Source organism: Protopterus annectens, chromosome 13.part0 (assembly GCF_019279795.1).
Source record: "Protopterus annectens isolate FY-2018-M chromosome 13.part0, PAN1.0, whole genome shotgun sequence".
NCBI lineage: Eukaryota > Metazoa > Chordata > Ceratodontiformes > Protopteridae > Protopterus > Protopterus annectens.
The window spans coordinates 1,170,219,242-1,170,235,832 of NC_056747.1; positions in this window are offsets into that span (position 1 = coordinate 1,170,219,242).

Consider the following 16,591-nt stretch of genomic DNA (forward strand, 5'->3'; position numbering starts at 1 on the left):
AACACCAGAAAAATTAGTGTATTTGCTCAAATACTCACGCAAATATTCTATACCCAGTTCCTGATCAATACTAGTATATAATGAGACCACATCTAAAGAAGCAAAAAAGAACTTACAATCGTCTAACTTTAAATCTCTTAATATTTCCAACAAATGCCATGAATCCTTTAGATAAAAAGTAGAACTTTGTGTCACAGGATTTAGAACATGATCCAACCATATGGACAAGGTTTCAGTCTTAGACTTGGGTGCTGAAATAACTGGTCTAAAAGGAGGGTTTGTACAATTTTTCTGCACCTTCGGAATTCCAAAAAGTGTAGCCATCTTGGGAAATTCTACTTGTAAGAATGAAAAGGTCTGTTGATCTATTTCTCCTTAACAGAACATGTCAAATAATGACATGTCCAACGTAGCATAACTTTTCTTAATAAAAGTGTAATCAACCTTTTTGTAAACTTTTTCATCTGTTGACATATCCTCCATTGCTAATGTGTAATCCTTCTGATTCATAATAACTATGTTGCCCCCTTTGTCTGCTTTCATGACTCTAATTTGTCTATTATGCCACAAAATTTCAAGGGCTTCTTGTTCTCCCAATGTTAAATTATACATTGTGTTATCACGTTTTATATTTCTAAAGTTAGATTCACAAATATTCTGGAATACCTGCAGTGTTCCTATAAGAGGAGGATTATATGTACTTCTCTTTTTAATGCCACTGTCATTAATTAAATTGCTATCTAATTTGATGTCATCCAATAAATATTTTAAATTGAGCTTCCTTAAAAATAATCGTAAGTCAATAACAGTTCTAGCATAATTAAAAGATATTAGGAAGCAGGTTTCTACTAATGCATTAGCAAAGCACATTACCATTTACCCTGAACATGCTTTTACCTTTAGAGTTTTACAAATAGTTAAGTTAAATAGATGAGGGGGTGACAGTTTTAGCCATCTTGAATCAGTTGAACTAGGATGGATTTTTAAACTAAGAGCACATATTGAACCTGGTCTTAATCAATATGTTAGTATTAGAACAGCCCTAGCTACTCGCAGATAGTTTAGATGTAGTAGTAGTATTTAGTTTTTTATTGTATATAGTTTATTTGATATTGATTCTATGTATGTGTTTTCCTATGCATATATATATATATATATATATATATATATATATATATATATATTTATTTGTTTTGTTTTGATAATATTATTCTGATGTTGATAGGAAAATCTTGATGTTTCATTGTTCTTCATGTTTTCTTGAAGTATAAGATTTGTGAATATGACAGTTTTACATCTCTATTTTGATTGATTAATTAATTAATTAACTTGCTAATTGATTTATAATCAAGTAGGGTGTGTGATGCTGTGTATATATATATCTGTTGTGAAATGTTTTAGTTAAACCTGATGAAGCGTGCAGTTGGACACGTGAAAGCGCTTGTTTTACAATAAAAAGTTTCGTTACTTTTACGTGGTGGTCCTGCTTCCACTATTTTTGCTGAATTTTTGATCCTGGTTGCTGTTTTTTGTGGAGGTGGACCTTTGGTGGGCAGTGGTCTTTCTGTTTTTTCCATTGCTACGTCTTCTTGTTTGGATACCACTACCTACACACTACCTACTACAATGGAGACCCCAGAAGTGGAACTCGACTATAATCCAGAAGGCAGTAGTTCTGTTCACAGATGGTGTGAAGTGTTGCCATCCTCAGCTAATCCACTATTGCATGGAATTGTTTTATTCAACTCCATCCACTGCCATAGGCACTACAGACAATATCCTTGAATTTAACAACAGGGTAAGAGACCTTGAAAATGATTTATATAAGCTACAGAGATTAACTTGGCAGCGGAAGCATTTGGAAGCTTGTCTTCACTTCCACATAGTTCTCAGAGGGATGTGTGTACTCTGTATGCCTACCTATGGCGATAGTCATCCTGACTTCTTAAAAAAGTGGCAACAGCTGAACTTAGATCTAAGCTATCAATATATGAGGCTTTTGATTGACTATTTTTCTCCTATTGAGACTGAATTGCTAAAGAAAGTAGAAAAACTAAATTCTGAGATACAGCTCCGCTATAAAGGAGAGTTTTTTGAGAAAAGAATGGACAGTATGTATGCTCAGATCGTGGCTTACAGTGATAAGCTACGATTAATTAAACATAAAAAATTACAGAGAGATTATAGAGACTTTACTACTGGCCAGGTCTTTGTCTGGCTGAGGAATGGTCATATAAATCATGCCTCTGTTTCAGATCAAGATCATCTGAATATCGGTGAGCAGTTGAATGATGATAATATCCCTTTAAGGAACGAAAGTTTAGGAGCGGATATCAACGGAGGGGAAACTGAGTCTATGGTGACGTCACTAAGTGGAAATGATATCAAAGCAGCCACTCAGGCTGCAAGCACGCCACCACCAAATCAGCAAGCCCTACGGATACAGGCCACGCAAGATAATAATAATAAAAATGGAGCAAGACCAAAAACGACTAATGGTGTTTTAAGTCGTTTTTGACCACTTCCAATGAAATATCGAGGGGCCTCACAGACGCGCTCTATCAGTCGGGGTAGATGGAAGAGGAAATTCTCAGGAGAGAATGTCGAGGTAAGGAGGAGAAGCAGGAACTGAATGGTTTGGTTTTTAATTTATCAAGCCATCAATTGAGTGATTCAGACATAGGTCTATTAAATAGAGGGCTCTCTTTTATACCCTCTCAAGGCAGTGACCTTACGGAGCTTTTGACTGATATACGCATGTTTGGGAGATTGGTCTCTCTAAAACTGTTGTTTAATGATGAGGGAAATGTCAATAACAAAAGTGACTTTGCTTTTAAGCGTAAAAGTACTTTTATTCCTAGCATGCCTGCAAGTGTGGAATGTTTTATACGGACTTGTGAGAGGGATTTCTACAAGTATTTTTCTGAAAAAACTAAGAAATGCCATTTTTTTCAATTTGAATACACAAGAGAGATACTCGTTAAATAATTTTATTCAGGATATAAATTTGACGATAAGACCAGCTGATAAAGGCGGGGGGGGGGGTGGTGCTATTAGATACACACCATTATATCCTTTTGATGTCAGAGTTACTAAATGACAATGATACATATATTAAAATTAATCAAGAAGATGTTAAAAGAATTATCAAGGGAGTATATGATGAACTGTATGATCTTCTTATGTGTAGGCAGATATCATATGAACTTTTTGATTACTTTCATGTTGAACACCCTGTCACTCCATATATAAAAGGTCTTCCTAAGATGCACAAGGGGGTTTATCCTCCGCCTCTACGACCGATAGTAGCTGGACAGGGATGGCTTACTGAGAATATATCCCGCTATTTAGAGAGTAACCTATGTCCTTTAGTTAGGAGCATACCTACCATTCTTAGAGACAGTTGCCAGTTATTGAATGATCTTGACTTGCTAAAACTACAATATGGGTCTTTTTCTTCCTACATGCTAGTGACCTTGGATGTAAAAAATTTGTTTACAGCCATCCCTAATGATTATGGGATGGAGGCTCTAAGGGAATTGTTACATACCATGGAGAGGTACACTAATGATAAACAGATGTTGATTTGTACCCTGATGGATATAGTTCTTAATAATAATAGTGTTCATGTTCCAGGACATGTTCTATTGGCAAGCATGGGGTGTCGCCATGGGCACCCCATGCGCCAATTCATATGCTAATTTGGCAATGTACCACTGGGAGGAAGAACATGTTTTTAATACGGCTTTTTTTCAACATGTTTTGTTATATCGACGTTTTGTAGACGATATACTAATTATTTGGGATGGTGATATGAACCTTTTACAGGAATTTGTATCCTATTTAGGAACCACTTCTGCCTTTTTAAGGTTTACAATGGAAACTTCCCTAGATGAAATACATTTCTTAGATGTGACGATAAGTAAGAATGAGAGGGGAGGGCTGACAACCTCATTATATAGAAAAGCATGCTGGAGGAATGCCCTTTTACACTTTGATAGTATGCATCCCCGCTTCATTTTTCCCAATGTTGTCAAGAGCCAATACCTTAGGATTAGCAGTATTTGCAGAGATCCGATGGATAGACTATTGCAACTTGAACTTCTAGATGAGCTTTTTATAGATAGAGGTTATACTAAGAAAACCATTAATGATGTAAGGAAATATGTGGCTGATGGTTCTTTTGATATTAATAAAGTTAGTAAAGATCATAATAGATGGAAGACCTGGCATAATAATAAAAGAGCTTTAGGGAAATCTATTCCCCAACTAGGACATTTAGCTGTTATGCTTAGATATACTAATGACAACAGGAATATTACAGAAATTATAAAGAAAAATTGGAATGTGCTAGTAACAGATCAACGCCTTTCTGACCTACTAGGAAGTATACCTAGGTTTAGGTACAGGAATAGCAAAAATTTGAAAAGACTACTCTGTATAGAGAGATTTAATGAAGGCTTTGTTAAACACATAGAGGCTATACATTATGGCACATTTCCATGTAATAGCTGTAATTTATGTGGTTAGATTACCAAGGAACAAGAATTTTTGCATCCTAGCTTGGATTTTATGTTCATTCCTCGGTTCCACGCTACATGTAACAGTACAAATCTAATATATTTGGCTACCTGCATAAAATGTATTGTTTTTTATGTGGGTATGACTTCTAGAAAGCTTAAGGACAGGATATATAACCATGTTTATATTAGGAAGCAGGTTTATACTAATGCATTAGCAAAGTACATTACCATTTACCCTGAACATGCTTTTACCTTTAGAGTTTTACAAATAGTTAAGTTAAATAGACGAGGGGGTGACAGTTTTAGCCATCTTGAATCAGTTGAACTAGGATGGATTTTTAAATTAAGAGCACATATTGAACCTGGTCTTAATCAATATGTTAGTATAAGAACAGCCCTAGCTACTCGCAGATAGTTTAGATGTAGTAGTAGTATTTAGTTTTTTATTGTATATAGCTTATTTAATATTGATTCTATGTATGTGTTTTCCTATGCATATATATATATATATATATTTATTTGTTTTGTTTTGATAATATTATTCTGATGTTGATATGAAAAGCTTGATGTTTCATTGTTCTTCATGTTTTCTTGAAGTATAAGATTTGTGAATATGACAGTATTACATCTCTATTTTGATTAATTACTTAATTAACTTGCTAATTGATTTATATGCAGGTAGGGTGTGTAATGCTGTGTATATATATATATATATATATATATATATATATATATATATATATATATCTGTTGTGAAATGTTTTAGTTAAACCTGATGAAGCGTGCAGTTGGACACGTGAAAGCGCTTGTTTTACAATAAAAAGTTTCGTTACTTTTACGTGGTGGTCCTGCTTCCACTATTTTTACTGAATAATTAAAAAAGTTTCCAGGTATGAAGGAAAGACCCTTTCTTAGAACTTCATATACAGAATTAGACAAATGTATTCTAGATAAATTTAGAATTTCTATGTCGTGATTAGTATGCTTAAGTTCGACCACTTTCTCTTGTTGCTCTTTCCTTTCCCTTTCCCTTTGTTCTCCACCACATAGGACCAAGATGGTGATCCACTAAAAAGGAGCTAGGTTCTGAACAGAACTACATCCATTTCCCTCCTTACTGTTAGTTTCAAGATTGCTAGAGGACCTGTTTGGAGTACTGGATATTTCAACCTCATTTGTTACAGTATTTTCTTCATTTGTAACAGAAAGTTTATCTGAATCAGAAACATTCTTTTCAACTGTAACCATTTCACTTCCAGTCTTTCCACCATATTCAGTGCTCCCCTGTCTAAACACTTCATTTGTAACATAAGCTACTTTGTTTGAATAGGCCAAGATATCTCTTTTGAGTTTACCTTGTTTGCGACTAGCTATTGTCGCTCTATACCTGTCAGCCTTAGCGGCAATGCTAAAATACAATTTATTTAAAGTGTGACATCTGTGTTATTACACTGTATGCCAAGTACAATAAGCTTTACTAGAAATGTATTTATACTGCATGAAGAGCCACGATTATGTTCTGAAATCAGGAAAAAAAAGTTAAGTGCTTCCCTAGTGCAAGACCCAACTTTAACAGCACTTAGGGGGGCTTAACAAAAGCTTTTAAAGAACACCTAAGTGCTAAGATTTTATATATCATTTGATAAGCATGTAGCATTTTTCTTGTTTTCCTGTCTATTTGATCCAGTACCTTTTGGGGCCAGTCAGAAACCCCAAAACTGTTAAGTTAGAACAGGAAGAGCAAATTGATTTACAGATTAGACTTTGTTCCTAGATGTCAGGGCTGTTTTCAGTATTAAAATTAAAATATTCCTTTCAGAGTTCTGTCTGCATTTGTTCATGTTTTATTGCTGATCCTTCATCAGTTCCCATATATTTATACACTTCCTCATGCTCAAGTCTTTATATCACATTCCTGTCCCACACTATTTTCTTTGTGCTGCAACTTTCCTGCTTTAAATGTTTATTTTGCACACTTATAAGGACCAAATGACATTCTTATATCATATGAGAAAGGTCTGACCACTTGCAGGTGTGCTTTCAGCTCCTCATCTGATGAACTATACAGTTTTAAATCATCCACAAAAAGAAGATGAGAAGTATTTACATTTCGCTGTTTACTGAGAGCCAAACTGTAACCATGACCTAATCTGTTAGGTAGACAGCTTAATGGGTAAAGGGCAAGGCAAAAGAGCAGCGGTGACAAAGAGTTACCCTGAAATATTCCCCTTTGAATTGTTTTCCCTAGGATAATAATTTGTCCTTTATTACAGCTTAGCCGCAAAGTGGGTTGCCGGTGTTTCATATGCGCTGTAATGTAATTGATAAATGTAGGGTGTATCTTATATATCTGTAAACACTCCTTTATCCATGAATGTGGGATGCTGTCAAATGCTTTTTTGTAATATGTCCATGCCATCCTTAGATTCTTCCCGCTTTTACAATTCTCCATTATGATTTCATTTAATGACAAATGGTCCTTTGTTCCATATGACTTTCTTTTATTACTCTTGCTCTATTGCCATGATTGAGTTTTCTTCTGTTGACTATAAACTCTGTCAGCATCAATTTCAGTACATAGTTTATAGATGGTTGGAAGACAAGTTATTGGTCTGTAATTTTTGTTATAGCTTGCAGGTACACTCTTAAGGAGAAGGATCATTTTTCAATTTTTCCTGTTGTCACCCAGGTTGGTGTCTTTTTGGGATTTATGTATAAGTAGTTCTTACTCAGGGCTAAATCTTAGTGTAAAGATATTAATACTTTTATCCAGAAGTTAGGTACTGCATCTGGGCATGGAGTTTTCCAGTTAGGAGCTTTTCTTAATTTTATTTCAATTTCTCTGGCCATTACTTCATCCCATTTCATATCCTGTACATTTAAACTTCTTACTGTTTCTTTTACTTCTCTCCATTCAGCATCTTTGTTATGTTCCATAGGATCTCCATAGGCATTTCCCCCAAATTTGTCTATTTCTTCTTTTTTGGTGGTGTTTCTATTCCTTTTGCTTTGTTTCCCAATTATCTATAAAACTTTTTTTGGGGTTGTCAATGAATTGCCAATTTTGTACTTTTTCTTTATATTTATCTGCATGTCTTCTAAGTTTTTCTGCCTGTGCTGATATCTTTAGTTTATTTACAGTAGTCTACAATAGATTCTGGTATGTTCTGATACTATGCATTGCTTTTACCATGTCTATCCTTCTAAGTATTTTTGTTAACCTGCTCCTTCTTCTGTACTCTTTTAACAGTGACACTTATTGCTTTAAAGTTTTCACTATTCAGTGCTTCCATGATGGCATTTGATTTCTTCCCTTCTTTTCCCGTATTGCTCTGTGTTTTTGTGGCAAAACATTATCTGTTATTAATTTAGCTGCATTGCAATGTATTCTATTTCTTTTCTATTCTATCACATGAATTTCTGTTATAGTCTTGATTACTGTGTGCATTGGTTTTATTGGACTTCTAACATTTTGGGTCTTATTGACTATCTGTAATCTATCTTTTTCATCGATCTTAATATGTCTATCCATTTCTATTAAATCATGCAACTCTTCCCTTAGATCATTTTCTCCTAAACAGAGAGCGCATTCTTTGTTCTGTGTTTTTTGTGGGCATTCTGCTGAAAGTTCCAGAAAGTTCCAGAACATCATCCTGTGACATATTCTCTTCAGCTGCATCCTGCATCATTCATTGCTCTTTTACATGGGAACTCGTTGACTTATCAGTCACAGCACTGACTGCATCAGAACTGCCACTGTTTCCTGCTCCTTCCCCTACTATGTAACTCCATCTGAACTTTTGTACTGGTTTCCTATTGAAGGCTACGGAGTATCTTCATACGGCAAGTGGTCAGATGCTTCCTCTTCCAACTGTTTCTCCTTAATCTGGGGACTCACTGTTCCATCACACGGTGATGTTACCAGAGTTGGATTGTTGGATTTTCTACATTCAATCCTTCACTTCACAGGTAAAGTCCATAACTTCAGTTTCTATCTCTTTAACTTCTCCATTACTTATCCTCTTTTCTTCTTTCCCCCTTTGTTTTCTTGTTTTTTTTTTTTTTTTTTTTGTATTGAGAAATTTTCCATATCTGGATGCCTTTGCCTGTATTTCTCTTTAAACATCTTTGGTGCATCTTTTTTTATTGATTAGTTTTGCTTTCTCCTTTGCATAAATATTGCACCATATTAAATCTCTTTTTCTTTCCCATGTCCATATTTTTTTCTTCAGAAGTGTCCTGCTCCACCTGTTTCTCCTTACTTTGGTGGCTCATTGTTTTATCATGCTGTGACATAACCTATGTTAGAGGAAAGGGCTACAGAACTCCTGCTTTTGTGGACATCTTCTGTCTTTAAGGCAGCATCCATAAGAGAAGCCTCCATGACCATGGGACCCCCCCCTGTATAAGAGCATTGTTCAAAAGGTTGTTTTTTTATACTATGTTTTGGCCCTCTTTTGCTTCCTTCCTAAGGAACATTGTGTGACCACAAACTTGACTTTAACTTTGCCTGAACTACCTCAGATCAAGTTTGTAGACTGACCATAAAAAGTTATTATGAGTATATCTATATAAAGATATATATCCATTTACACAAAAGGACAAATAGAAAGGGAATAAACACTAAAAAGTGCATGACATAAAAGGGGTCATACAGGGTCTATGTGAGATCTAGCAGTTCCCTAAAAGTTGAATGAAAATTTTGGTAGGGGGAAAAGCTGGATGGGAGTTGAACCAGACAAAATGAAGACAACACAGATCTACCGTTATGGTGTGTATATAACTTTTGTATCTGATGTTGTTTTTTTTCCTTTGATTCAACATGTGGGACAGATCCCCAAGCTACCTAACAGGTACCTGTCTGGTCTCAAGGAAGGATATTTCTAAGAAAGCCAGAAACAAAAGATGTGTGCATCCTGGACTGTCATCTAATTTATAGTGAGATACAAATGTATGAGTTGAGGACCAAGTTGCTGCTGCACATATGTCACTTATAGGAACTCGTCTAGCAAAGGCTGTAGATGTTGCCATAGCACTAGTAGATGCACTTTAGGCTTTGACTGTAGAGGCATACTTAGTTAATTGTAGGCAAAGAAAATTTAATTAGCTAGCCATCTCAAAAGAGTAACTTTAGAAACAGATTGACCCAACCTTTTCTTGGAGAAGGATATGAACAATTGGCCTGATTTTCTAAAGGTCCTGGTACGATAGAGGTAAAACCTGAGTTGTCTGTATACATTTAATATATGCACTGTATGTTCCCCTTTATTTGAGAAATTGGGGAAGAAAACTGATAAATCAATATGTTGATTTAAATTTGATTCAGAAGCCACTTTTGGAAGAAATGATGGGTTTGTGCTCAATAATACTCTATCCTTATGAAACATCAGGAAGGGAGCCTTGTATGAAAGTGCCTGAAGTTCTGATACTCATTTAGCAGAGGTGATGGCCACCAAAAATATCATCCTCCAGGCCAGAAACTTCATATCTGTGGATACTGCAGGTTCAAAGGTTTTCTCAGTTAAGGATTGCAGTACAATGGTAATTTCACAGGGAGGGATTGAATCATGAAACGGAGGCTGCAATAAAAAGGTACCTTTCAAAATGGCCTTAGAGATTTTGAGAGAAGCAATGGAAGTGTTGCTGAAGCAAATGTGAAAGTCTGAGATGGCTGCCAATTGTACTTTAATTGTTGTCTGAAAGAAATTTGAAGATTTTTGAAAGAGGTGCTGAATAGGGTTCCAAACCATTATCACACACAGATAGAAAAATGTTTCCATTTGATCTTTTAATTTTTTTAGAACAGTTCCTCTGAGAGGACAACATGATTCACACTACTGAGAAAGAAAGCCTGGCATCTCTGACAACTGTTAAAACTGGAGAAAGCATGCAGTCAGTTTTAGGGTCTGTAGGTCTAGTAGAGGCATCCCGGAGGGGTGTGTGAGGAGATCCGGGAAGGGATCCAGCATCCATGGTGGGTGAACTAAGTGAGGCTAAAGAAGGGGGAAGTACATCTGTCAAGGCCAGGAGGGACAATGAGGATTACTTTGGTCTTGTGATCCATTACCTTCTGGATGAACTTGGGTATAAGGGGAATGGGGGGGAAGGCATAAAGGAGACCTGGGAGCCAAGGATGGACTATGAGCACCTCTCAGTGACTGACCCTGTAGAGGGATAAGGGTAAAGTAACTTCTGCATTTGTTGTTTAGGTATGAAGAAAAAAGGATGCAGCAAGGTTGGCCCTAGCAGCTGAAAATCTCTGTTGCCACTGTTTTGTTGAAAGACCACTCATGAGGCAGTAATATAGTTCTGCGCAGCTTGTCTGGTAGGATGTTGGATGTCCCAGGTATATGCTTGCTACTAGAAAATGATTTAAAGATATCACCCACTGCTAAATTTTCACAGCTTCTCAGCAAATAGGATGTGATCTGGTTCTATCCTGTTTGTTGATGTAACAAACTACTGACATGTTGTCTGAATGTGTGGCAATCACATCCTTGGGTAGATGGTCCTGACATGCCTGCAGTGCAAAGAAGACTACTCTTAACCCCAAGACATTAATGTGAAGGTTGGCATCTATCTAATGGGGACCACATTCCTTGGACTGTTCTCCTTTCAAAATGGCCACCCTATGCCCAAAAAGGGAGGCATCCATGTCACTATGGCTTTGGGTACTGGGGGAAAGAAGTGTCTGCCCAGAGTGACTGAGTTGGATGTAATCCACCATTGGATATGGTTCTTGCATACCTGTGTGAGTTGAATTTCATCTTGAAGGGGATGAAATCTTTGGGACCACTGTACAACTCTCATGTGGTATCTGGCCAATGGGAGCAATTATTATGGATGAAGCCATTAGCCCTAAAAATCTTAATATCAGTTGAGGTAGGGAATGTGGATGACTTATTACTTGAAGAGCCACTTATCTGATTGAGATGATCCATGATGAGGGTAGCTTTACTGTTTGACAAAAGTGTCTATCTGGCGGCCTATGAATTCTATGCTTTGAGTAGGCTGTAAGTTGCTCTTCTTTATGATGATGGAAATACCCAAGGGTGACAATAGTTCTAGCAGGAATGTATGGGATGTTAGAAGCAGAACCCTGGAGGGAGCAGTCAAAAGCCAGCAGTCCTGATAAGGGAATACCTGCATCCCTTTAAGCCTGAGAAAGGCGGTCACCAATGCCATTATCTTGGCATTGGTGACAGCCAATGCCATTATCTTGGTGAACATCGGGGGGGGGGGGGCTGTGGTGAGACAGAAAGACAGTGCTCTGAATTGGAAGTGATTGGCTACAAGACAGAAATGAAGAAATCTCCTTGACTGCCTCTAGATCTTTATGTGATAATGGGCATCTTAGAGATCTAAAGAGCACATCCAATCTTCAGTTTAGAGAAGAGGTAGAATGGACTGTACTGTGACCATCCAGAACTTTGTTTTACAAACTGATTTAATTAACTGAGATCCAACATTGGTCTCAGGTCCCCTGTCTTTTTTTTTTGGAACTAAAAAGAACCTTGAATTGCCTCCATCTCTGCCTCTGGGAGGCTTGTCCCCAGAAGTGTCCTGGTAAGAGCTTTGAGATTTTTTGAACCACATCTTTTTATCCCTTCTTTGATTCCTGGAGAAGGCTCTGTGAGGGGTTGAAAATGGATTCCAGTGGCAGACAAGGTCTTACAGTCCTGTTCACTTCTGTTAAGTGTGTCTTTGACTTTTGGTCCAAACAGAGTGGAACCGTAATAAGGAGCATTGATGAAGGATATTCTGAAGCTTTCCATATAGTCACATAGCCACATCCAGGCACGGTGATGCACTGTGATGCCGTACCAGCTGCAGGGGCTGCACCATCCACTGCAGTGGAAAGCAGTCTTGAACAGGCAAGAGAGGGTCTGGCATTTATTCTAGTTTCTTTTTAATCCTTCAGAAAATTGTTTTTTGACATCTGCTGGTAAGTTACCTGCTAGAGAATTTGAAAATTCCTTAAGCAAATCCACCTGGAAATGGGTCAAGTGAGCCATATAATTCAAAGCATGAATACAGAAAGTGGCTGAAGCATATGTCCATTTCCCCAATTTGTCCTAAGCCCTAGACTCCCTGTTAGGGGGATGAACAGAGGAACTATCTTTGGACAGTTCCTTTTTTTTTTTGGCTGTTGCTACTACCATAGCATCTACTGGAGGATCCTTTGCCCAGAACTTTCTATCCCTTAGAGCAGCTAAGATTCTATCTGACTTTTTAGGGATGAGTTCTGCCTTATCAGGCTCCATCCAAGCTTTTTGAGTAAGGTGATTGACAAGTGATTCAGGAAGAGGGACCACCCAGGATGTTGAAGGGCCAGAACCAAAAGCTTTGAGAAACACCAACTCATTTGAAAAAGGGGCTTCTGTGGACCCTCCCCCTACTGTTTCATCAATTCCAGGATGACGGAGATGTCTTTGGGAGGGATTTTGGAGAACCTTCTCCCTCATCTAAGTTGGTGTCTTCAGTGAATGATTCAGGAGAGGAGTCGATATGCTTCCTCTTACAGATCATTTTCCAAAGAATGTGCCTTGGGACACCCAAAGGAGACACATCGGAAACAGACGAGGGACTTGACAGTTGAGTAGTCTTGAAGCCTAATGAATCTGTCTTTCCTTGTCTACAAGAATGAAGGGAGGAGGGTATAGTATTCAAAGGGAGACTGGATGGAATCCAAGCTCTGGGAGTGTACCAGACATCTAGGTCCAGCCAAAGCCCTCTTCACAGCTTCGAAGGCCGATCCAGCCATTGCAGCTGAAGAACAGCGAGCCAAATTGATAAGGTCGGAAGCTCTCTTGAATCTAATGGCTGAAGGCCCCAAGGAAGACCTCAGAACCATGCTGTCAAGTGCCAAGGCCCCAAGCAGCAGTGATGGCTCCAAAAGCTTCAGAGTTGACTCAACTGCAGGAGTCCTGACGCTGATGCCCTGGATCCAGGGCTATGCTGCATTTGAAAGCATCAGAGTGAGTGAGGGAAGAAGCTGATGCTGAAGTTTTGAAAGGAATCAACTTTGATGCTGGTACCATAGGAAAACTGGATCAGATATACACTGCCTTCAGGAATGTTGACTGGGTAGGAAGCTGAGAAGACGGAATAGCTGAGAATAGAGCAATTGATCCCAGATCTTTCCTTGGGGATGGAGCTGGGAGGACTCCCATTTGAATCTGAGTCTTCAGAAATTTTCTCATCATGCAGTCAACATCAAACTCCATGAGACTTCTGGTGGAATGGCCAGATCTGAAAGAAGACACCATTGAAGCAGCCTTTGAGTGTCCTTTTTGCAAATCTGGAGAATGGAGCATAGGACTTATCAGACTGGGAGTAAAAGAAGACTTTGGAGATGGCGTCTGGATCTGAGAAATGATTGGATCCAACTGTCTGGGAACCTTAGGTGGTGGACCCACAATAACTGTGGGGACAGGAGGCCTTTTCTTGGTTCTCTCCTGATGATCTTCAAGAAACTGGAATTTGTTCTTTAGATTTCTCTCTACCTTTCTCTCTTTCTTTCTCTCTCTCTCTTTCTCTTTAGCTCTATCCATCTCTTTATCTTTCTTGTTGCCAGAAGGAGTAGAGGAAGTGGATGCCTTTGAGTCCGAGGACATAATGGATCCTGTCTGGGGAGAAAGAAGACCTGTAAGTATAAGTTTTCTCTATGTTCTTGAAAGGCACTGGAGCTGATGGTTGCGCAAATGGAGCAGGAAGATTGAAGGTGCAAAGGCCCCAAGCAGCATACATATTGAGAGTTCGGATCCTGGTGGGGGGGGGGATTTTATGCCCACAGAAGCAGTACTTTTTGAAGCCTGTGGACATTACAACTTACTAACTATATTTACTAGAAAAATACTACTACACTAAGGAAAAAGGGCGGGAGAGTTGGCATAGTGGTTAAGGACTTTGCCTCACAGATAAAAGGTGCAGGATTTGAGTCTAACCTTGCGTTACTGACTAGGCTTTGGGAGGGTAGCATAATGGTTAAGGTGCTTACTTCATAGACACAAGGTACAGGGTTTGATTCTCACCTTTAAAGGGAAAATTGGCTAGGCTAAAAATGGCCCCTCAAAGGCAGCTAGTCTAGTACTTACCCATGAACCCTATGAACCTATAAAAAAACTCTAATCTAAATCTAAGGAAGTTATATGGATATTAACAGTGCAAACACACAAACAACAGAGAAGACAGAATTGCAAAAAATGTCTAAGAAAACACCATATCTCTAAGTCTACTCTAAGCACTTTCACAGGTGGCAAACAAGATGTGAGTTAGTTCAGGCAGGACAGGGGAACTGGGGAGGAGTCAGAGCCGAGAGTCTTGGATCCAAAGCTTTGGCATTACGAGGCAAGGTTGGATCTGGATGGATCTGACTACCCACATGTTGAATCAGATGAAAAAGACAACATCTGATCAAAGTGTTTTCACCTTATGTCCAAATAACGAGGACCCATCAAACAGCACTGGTGAATGACACACTGAAGTTTTTCACAAAGCCACACAATCTGACCCAGGCTTGGCATTTCACAGTAATGTTTGTGCCATCCACTTGCTGTTTCATCTGTTGTGTTATGCAAAGCCTTATGGGCAGTGAAGTAATGTTTTGCATTGTTGCGACCTGTGACTCTACTTGTTTCCAGGGTTTGTTTTGTGGCAATTTTTTCAGCATTTCAATGCTCTTTTCACCAGATCATGCTGAAAACATATTGTATGCACCAGGTAGTTTAGCACCTTAATCACAAAGGTACCTGATGCAACAAAACACTTCCCCATGCATCTCATAGCCCATGGATGCCTGTCTGAGTGATGAACCATTAGACTCTGCTAATGTCTCTTAATCACCATTAACTATTCTATTATTCTATTATACTATTAACACCATTCCAAAGACATGCATCTGGAGCATTTCTCCCCGGGCCTCCGCTGAAAACAGGCTCTGTGGAACCTAGTCGGACTTTCCCGGTCAACAAATGATAAATAAATAAATAAATAAAATAAATAAACTACCTCAGGTGCAGATTAGCACTTTCTTGTGGTAGTAGCATCTTGTTAACACAGTCACCCACCCTGTCACTCCTGCACACATAAATACATAGTAAAATAAACACACAGCATGTATTCCGTACCTGTTCCTTTTGTCAGAATGTCTACAATGTCTCCTTTTCCCCTGTCTGGGTAATTCAGTGATGAATACAGTTAGTCCTTAATGCCAGACATTTGAATTTCAATAAATGCATACTAGTGCAAACATTGTTATCTTCCAAGCAACTTTCTACATTTATAGCGGGAATAGTTAAAATCCCTCCATGATTTTGTCACAGCTTTAATTTTAGCTTTTTTCCTGATGTCTTGCACTACAAGGTTGAGAGGTATGATTAGTGTTCACTGCCCCTCTCCTTCATAAGTCACAAACTGTTGCAGGCGTTGCATAAGGCTTGGATTCTCAATGTATTTTACAGGAAAACTGTATTATATATAAAAACCTTCGTACTCTATACTACACTATATATAAAAACCATACTAACTTATCATTTAGTACACTGAGTTAATGTTGGGGCTTTGTGTGTTAAAGGTGCAGAGTTCAAATCCCTTTTCTTCTTTATACTTTATGAGCTTTTCCCTCACTTATTTACTTTTAACGTGATAGCCTTGCTGTCTAGTGCTAGTGCAGGGTATTAATATCCATGGAGGGAGGGCACAGGACTGGAATTCCTTTTAGTGCCTTTTAAGGCATGTTACATATCCCTGTTGTCTGGTGGTCCCCTGCACCACATTTGTTTTCAAGTATGAGTCTTTTTTAAGTGCACTAGGGTATCCTTGGCTTCTATTGCCCCCTCTGATTCATGTCTTCTGAGTTCTCCTTGGTGTCTAGCGTTCCCCCATTCCCATTGTGTTTATATGCTATTAACGCATGAGATGTATAAGAGTTCTCCCTGGTGTCTAGTGTTCCTCCATTCCCATTGTGTTTATATGCTATTAACGCATGAGATGTAAAAGAGTTCTCCCTGGTGTCTAGCATTCCCCCATTCCCATTGTGTTTATATGCTATTAACGCATGAGATATA